This window comes from Erithacus rubecula (genome assembly GCF_903797595.1).
Source record: "Erithacus rubecula genome assembly, chromosome: 3".
NCBI lineage: Eukaryota > Metazoa > Chordata > Aves > Passeriformes > Muscicapidae > Erithacus > Erithacus rubecula.
This window is the reverse complement of record NC_136689.1, coordinates 22,789,283-22,797,568: the sequence shown is the minus strand read 5'-3', so window position 1 is coordinate 22,797,568 and position 8,286 is coordinate 22,789,283.

Below are 8,286 nucleotides of genomic sequence, written 5' to 3'. Positions count from 1 at the left end.
AATAGAATACTCTTCCAGAAGCTTCTGTTAGCTGGCTTCTGAATCCTGCAGGAAAATTCACTCTTATTTCCACAGGGCCAGCTATTAGTTGGTGTCAGTTAGCTGCAGTCAGGGAAAAGAGGAAATATGAACTGAATTAATCTACAGGGGGAAAAAAAGCTACTTCAGGAACAGTTAATTGTGAAGAAAATCATTACTGTGAGTAATGAGAAAGTATTCAGTGTGTCCACCCTTTAAGGCAGGCTGTATGATATTATTTAAAGCACTCTATATTATGAAAAATAATTAGCATTTATTTAAAATACCTCCTTAATCCTTAATTCTTCCTATCTCTGTCTTTCAAAAACAAGGAAAAATTGCATGGCTTTCAGTGAGCATTCTGATCTTGTGAGGCTGAAAAAAAGGGGAAAAAACAACTGCATCATTGCACGTGAGGAAAATAGATTTGGCATTTCACAGAGGCAGCACGTGAAGCCCAAATATGCAAGTAGTAGTGACATGATCTCAAAAATAACATTTTCACAAGATTTTTTTCCCTAAGAAATAGAAATCTGACATGAAGACATCAGGCAGAGGCTCTAAGCAGAAACATTTGGACAGAACTCTGAAAGACTGAAAAGCTTAGAGAGTTCCCTTTAAAATCCTCCATTGTTCAGTCAGAGCTGACTTCATGTGTGTTTCACATCAGGACATCTCTTTGGGATTTGCAAAGTCTGATTTTCACCCTCTTTTCTCCTCCTTTTCTTGCTGGAACAATAATTTTAATGGCTCTGAAGAGAGTATGCTGATTTCTGAAGTGCTTGAGACAATTCCGTCTTACTACATTGGATGTCACTGCAGGCCACAGGGTAGGAAATGCAGATAAATTAAAAGAAAGTAGTTTCTCCAATTCTAGACCCTCTGTATTTAAAACTGCCAGTCATTTACACTTTTTAAACTTTTGTGAGGGGGAAAAAAGCAAAGTCAGATCAATATCAGTTCTGTTCTACTTTTATTTAAGCTCATTTAAGCCCATGCCTAAGTGCATTTTAAAGGTCCCAAAACATTTTGTTTCAGAATCTGTGCTCGTGTGTCAATAATAGACTAGCAAACTGTTTTGGATGAAGCCATTCATCAATAATGATGGTTTCAGTAGTCCAATACAAAAGTTCACCTTAACAGTCTTTTGAACTTCTGAAAAGTGTCTGAAAAAATAACTGTAAATTTAATAAAACAGTTTTGTTTATCCATCACATAATGCCTAATAGTTGTGTGGGTCCATGCATTTTCACTGGAAAGGACACCCATCATTAGGTTTGTAAATAAGAAACAAAAACCTGCCTGTTGCAAGTAAAGTGTCCCCTAGAGGCCCTGTATGCAAGTCTTGGCTACCACATTCCTACTGTCCACCTCCACCTTCAACAAAAATTTACAGAGAAAAGGGAAGGGAAAATTATTTTACTGTAGAAAGAAGAAAAACTGGCTTAAATAATTCTTCTAGCTATGGCAGCAGAACCAGTCTGCAAATAGGAATATGTTATTGAAACACACAGAGAACAAACAGGCAAGTCATCTTCTGCTTATAATATATTGTTCTCATCTGTTTTTGTTTCATTGTGCCTTGTGTATTACTGACTTAACCAAAAATACACTGGCATAAAATCATATTCAAACTGTGCTCATTCTTTACTGTCCTTCCAAAATTTGCACAGTGCATTGAGCTACTTTCTGTGGGGAAATCTATTTGGTGAACGTAAAAAAACAAATCAACTAAAGGAAAAAACAACTCTGAAATGTCACAGAATCTTAAGGGATGACAAAGAAAACCTTTGCATATTGTACTCTTGCCTCTTTCTCACTGGTACCACAACTTTCAAAAGAGATTGATAAGCTTTTATTAATTGATGTAAAGTCTATTCCAAATTTTACCACAACCAATGGAGTGTGTGTCCATTGAACTAGATGATGTATACATTGGGCAGTTCAAATATGAGATGGGGATAATGAGAAAGCAGTGTGAAATGAGACAGGGAAGAATTTTTAAAATCTTGTCCTGTTTTTTTTACCCATTCCTTCAGTTGGAGGCTTTTGTCATTTCATTTGCCTGCTGATGAGGTCGAGAATGGCTTTCTTTGATGAAGTGAGGTTGTGGACTTGAGATCAAAGATAGGGAAGATAAGTCATAACTCTGGAAGTCTGAAGTGTAGGAAGAGTAACAGCAGTCACAGCACCTTCAGGCACTTGTACCATATCACAAGGTGGTTTGTAGTACTTATTCTTTCTTATTACACATCATAAAAGCAATTCATAAGAATACTGAAAAATATCAGCTTTCCCCACTGCTCATATAGGAATGCTCCAACTCACACTTCACTATGGCTTTGAAATATTAACCCTTTCTTACAGGCCATCAGGTATATTCCACAGTCCTTTTAAGACTGCAGCAAGATCAAGGAGGCCAACAGTATCCTTGGCAGCAGGCTGAAGGAGATGACCCTTCCCCTCAGCCCTGCTGAGGCCAAACTTGGACTGGTGCACATTTCACTCACTGCTGCTTAACAAACACACACTAATATTTAGTAATCATAGTAAAACTTTGCAAAGCAGCTACATTTCTATGATGTCATCATCCACCTGCTTCTCTATTGACCAGATGCACCTAGAGTCAGTCTTGGTATACTTAATTATCTACAGTGGCAGATGGTGGGAGGGTTTCAAACACATGTGAGAGGGGCTAGAATGCTGGCATTATCTTGGTTGCCCAGGATCTTTTATTCTTCATGGACAGTGATTAAAATTCCAAGAAGCAAAGTCCTTATCTTGTGGACCAGGTTGTCCTTCTCCTGACAAAATGCTGGGGTTCTTTAGTTTGCTTGCTTAAGCGTTGACTGTTCAGTATCCAATATAAATTATACATATGTTTTAAAGAAAGTTAATACCATTTTCTATTACAAAGATTAATTGGTACAATAGATAGGGAATGAGATTTTCATAACACCCTGCTTTGATCAGGAGTTGGACCAAATGATCTCTAGAGATGCTTTCCAGCCTCAGACATGCTGTGATTCTGTGAGCTCAGGGAAGGAGAAGATTAGTAGGTAGATCTCAGAAAAAATGACACTAGCAGTTAAAACACAATGAGATCATGTTATTGTAAAGGGAATGTATGCTTCCATTAAACACCTCCTTAAACATGCATGGCCAGCTAAGCAAGATATGATGGCAAAACACAAGCACAATACTGTGAATGTACCTCCATGCTTTACCTGTAGAACGCTGAGCCTTGAAAAGGAGGTGCCTATTGTTTTATGATCTCTGCTTAAAACACTTTTAAAAGTAGCTTCATTCTTTTTTGCTACTTTTTGCCTTACTCAGATAAAATACAATCAGATATTTGCTATAGACTTTCTTCAGTACTAGCATGAATCCTTTGGAAATCTGTCACCAGTATGGTCCTATCAATGCATTATATCATACATCTTCCTAGGAGCTAGAGGGAATGGCTTCCCACAGGACATGGCAGGAGTTTCTGGGACAGTGAGAAGGAGAAATGGAAAGGAGCTAATACTAGTAAACATTAACTTTCTGACAGATGTGCAAATTGATTTTGTCCCATGTGACATGTACATTTGAAGGGGGGACTGTTCCCTCAGTGCTGTGTCCTGCAAGAGGCTTCCTGAATAATAGAAGCTACTTTCTAAGTAGATACATGGCTGTATTGAGAATACTTTTGCATCCAACCAAGTATTTTTTTAATGCCTTTAAACAATCAGCCATGATGTATTTTTGAGTATATTCTCTACTCACACACAAAAAGTTTCAGAATGTTGTTCATAAGCATCTCTTAAAAGCTTCAGTGTTCAGTACTCAATCTTAACACTGGCTGACAATATAAAAGTCCATGTCAATTTGTACAGAATTGCTTTTCTCAACAAGTAATTCTTCATAAAGACCCTTGAGTCTATGAAATGAGCCCAGCTCTTCCAAAGGAGCCCAGCTCTGTCACTGCCTTTCTATGGAGACCACAAGGCTTTTGTAGAAAGACAGAACTGTGGCAAAAGTTTCCAAACACTTCATAGACAGATTTAAAGGGATCCCATTGTAAGAAATGAAACTGATGAAGCCTTGAAATGGAAAGTGACAGTTGTGCTGTGTCATTAAATAATAAGGAAAAAAAGTGGAGGATCATTTCTTGATTAGAATCTATGGTAAATATGCAACAGACAAGGAGCAAAGAAGACAAATAAAGGATTAGACATTTAAGGAGTCCGTTCAAGTATAAATCTGTATCACAGTTCAGTTAAACATGAAATGCAAATACCAGCATGTTGGAAATCCTGCTCCACCTAAAAAGATAATATGTATGTATCTCCTCAGGCTATGTGCTGTTTTCTAGGGCAAAGTACAAACTTCTAGTGGCAGAGCATCTCGTGACTCAGATACAATTAAACGTGCGACAATTAGGGCTGGACTTCTGAACTAGAATATCTCATTACAATAGCATACCCCAACCAAATATAACATATATTCTTATTTAGGAAAGTACTGTCCAATGTCAACACTGATATCTTCATCAAGCTACAGCTTTTATACTGTAGACTAAAAAGTAGCTTCTATACAACTTTTTTTCATCTTAATAGTAATGGAATAAGGGTATCTTGCAAAGTCAATGCAAACGCTTATTTGTGAGAAAACAAAAATGATGTTGGGCATCTTTAATATGTTTTCCTTAACTTCAGCTTGCTGGGTTTTTGTATGCTGATTTATCAAATCATATCAAATTCAAAACCTGGCTTTCAATCACTTTTCAAGTCCTTTAAGTCTGTCATGCTTAGTCTCATCCACAAGCTGCATCTAAAAGTAGAGGAAATTCCAAGTACATTCAAGTATTCTGGATCTCCATTTTAAACAGGAGGCTGGGACACTGAAAAAAACTAGATTCCATTTGAAACTCTTTCCAAGTGTGTCTGAAAGATGCAGCCAAATGTGGAAATTGTTGAAAAACAAAATAAATGAGGAAAAAAAGTTTAGAACAGGCCTAAAAAAATATTTTATCTTCCAGACAGCTTTAGCACTGGGGTGAGTGCCCTGTCCCTCACCAACCCCTGCCATTCAGGAAAGCCCAAGGAAATCCAAGAAGTCTGAGAAAGTGTAGCAACTGTGATGGGAAGGAGAAATGGTGGGAAGAAAGGCATTTTGCTGTACTTGTTTATCTGTTTGTCTTCTTGGTTTCTCAATACCCCAATCAGTAGTTAAAGCAATTGGCAATAAACTAAGTCAGACTGTCCAAGTCAAGACTGTTTTGCCTGCAATATTTGTACATTTACTAACAACCCTTGGGATCTGGCACAGTGTATTACATGCTAAACCCTGCACTCTATTCCTATCTTAGTTTACAGAAAGAGACATTTTATTATTTGTATATAATAAATACATAATAAATATTTAAACACATAACAAATAAATGTTTATACAGTAGTTTGTATACAGTTATAAAACTGTTTTTTTAGCAGTAGTCCAATAGTAAATGCAGATGTTTAATAACAATCACAATTGCACAGTGTGGAACTGTATTTGATTATATACCACAGAAAAAGACTGACAGGATTGCTATTTACAAGAACTTCCTATTTTCCAGAATTCTGTAAGATATTTTTACATGGTGTGTGAATTGATTGATCTTTATATTTTGAAAACTAAGCTCTCCCACACCAAATATCTACCTCAGATGTGTTTCATGTTAATTAAAGCTAAAAGGCTCAGTAGCCTTCAAATGTGAGGTCGAGAAAAAAATATATTGTATTGCCTATGTTAAACAATTCTACCAGCTTTCCCCAGCATGCTCAGGAATTTTTTGCAGCATGTTCAAATAAGGCTATATATAGCTTACTCTGCTATGAGAAAAAAGAATATGTGAGGGGAAATTTGTCTGCACAGGCCTAGTTTTGCAAGTTGCAAGGCCAGAAAAGACTGCCATTCATATGCAGGCTATGTGGGCACATGCAAACTCAGGATTTAACAGCAGGGTCTCTACACAGGTGACAACCCCACAAGTCACAGATCTGGGCTGTGATGGGCCAGGTGGGTGCTAAGAGCTCAGCCCTGCACTGTCAGTCCTGAGTCTAGAAACCTGAGGAGACAGCCTGATCCAACCTGGCAGTACAGGAGCCAAATGCAGTTCTGCAGGAAGGAGGAGAGACAGGGGGCCCGAGGAGCTGGGTGACTTTCCCAAAGCACTGTGATGCTCTGTCAGCAGCTCCCTCCACTGTGCTGGTGGAGCAGTCAGAGTCCCCATCCTACCCAAGTAGCATTTGTGAGCTGTGAACTCCAGCACAGGGAGTTGAGGAATCCTCTCTTGGAAGTGTGCATTTAGGGATGGAAGTTAAAAGTACTGGGAAATCTTCTGTCTAAGAAAAGCTAGAAGTACAGAACATGGACGAGGCTTCACAACCAGTAACAGAAAGAGAAATTTTCAGTAAGGAAAACTTGGGGGAAACAGACTGGAACACGGCTGTAAGATTTAGGAAAGGAACTGTGGCAGGGTCTAGACTAGGCAAAAAGGAAAAAGAGAAGAGAAACAGATACCAGAAGGTGATTAAACAAGAGTTATGATTCTCAAGGGAAAGAAGATTAATGGATCACAAGGGGGGAAGGGAAGGGAAGGGAAGGGAAGGGAAGGGAAGGGAAGGGAAGGGAAGGGAAGGGAAGGGAAGGGAAGGGAAGGGAAGGGAAGGGAAGGGAAGGGAAGGGAAGGGAAGGGAAGGGAAGGGAAGGGAAGGGAAGGGAAGGGAAGGGAGGAAGGGAAGGGAAGGGAAGGGAAGGGAAGGGAAGGGAAGGGAAGGGAAGGGAAGGGAAGGGAAGGGAAGGGAAGGGAAGGGAAGGGGAGGGGAGGGAAGGGAAGGGAAGGGGAGGGGAGGGAGGGGGAGGGGGGGGGGGGGGAGGGGAGGGGGTGGGAGGGGGGGGGGGGGGGGGGGGGGAGCGGGGGGGGGGGGGGGGAGGGGGGGGGGGGCAGGGGGGGGGGGGGAGGGGAGGGAGGGGGGGGAGGGGAGGAGAGGGGGGGGAAGGGAAGGGAGGGAAGGGAGGGAAGGGAAGGGAGGGAAGGGAAGGGAAGGGAAGGGAAGGGAAGGGAAGGGAGAGAAGGGAAGGGAAGGGAAGGGAAGGGAAGGGAAGGGTAAGGGAAGGGAAGGGAAGGGAAGGGAAGGGAAGGGAAGGGAAGGGAAGGGAAGGGAAGGAAGGGAAGGGAAGGGAAGGGAAGGGAAGGGAAGGACGGGGAAGGAAGGGAAGGGAAGGGAAGGGAAGGGAAGGGAGGGAAGGGAAGGGAAGGGAAGGGAAGGGAAGGGAATACTTCTTGGGCTGAAGATTCTCAAAATTGCAGCCAGAACAGAGACAGTAGGACTCATGAGGTAAGACAGAGAGAGTAGGTTTTCAAGAAAAGAGAAATAGAGGAGGATATAATGTCTTTTAACAGATAAAAGCTTCTGCAAACAAGTGGATAAAAAGGAAGGTAGAAAAATAATTTCCGTACTTAAGGTGGCCATGAAGTGACAGTAAAAACATACCATAGGAAAGATTCAAGCCATACCACAATGATTAAAAAAGAGGTATCAGTAAAAGTGACAGACTGGGATAGGCTGGGAAAAGCATCCACAAAGGACATCTCCTAGCTTTTCAGCACCAGAGGATATTCTCTTAAGGCAGGGATGAAACTTGTGCAAAGAATGTGCCTATGAAAAAGAAAGTAAATCAATGTCCAAGTACGTGCAAGAGCATGTCTTTTCTCTCCAGGAGTTATTGTGATTACAGTCTGTGACAGTCTTGTCCGCAGAACCTGTAGAACTCCAGCTATCCACTTCAAAATTTGAGCATGTCTCTGCAAGAGTATAAGATTTGAGTCATGCATATTAATACTTTTATAGGTATTTCTTTACAATCACTATCTACACCATAGGAAAAACCCACTTTTCATAAACTTTATAACACATGCACCACATGTGTTATCTGCTAATAAAAACTGAAATCTCAGGCCTGTCATTTAATCTCCATGTGATATAAGGGAAGCAATTTTATGGAGGTGTTTCCGTCTGTGAAATGAATCATATTCATATTTACTCATACCACACATGTAACAATAACTTAGTATTCGTATGTTAAAATTTTACACACTGCTGCTGCCTGGTCCTCCCTTCACCTCTGCCTGGTCCAATGAGCAGTGCTGTAGTCACACTCCACACTTCTATTCCAAACCAAAATCGCGTGGCCCAAGTTTTTCTATAGAACAAATGTACTTCTGATTATTTATGGGTTCTC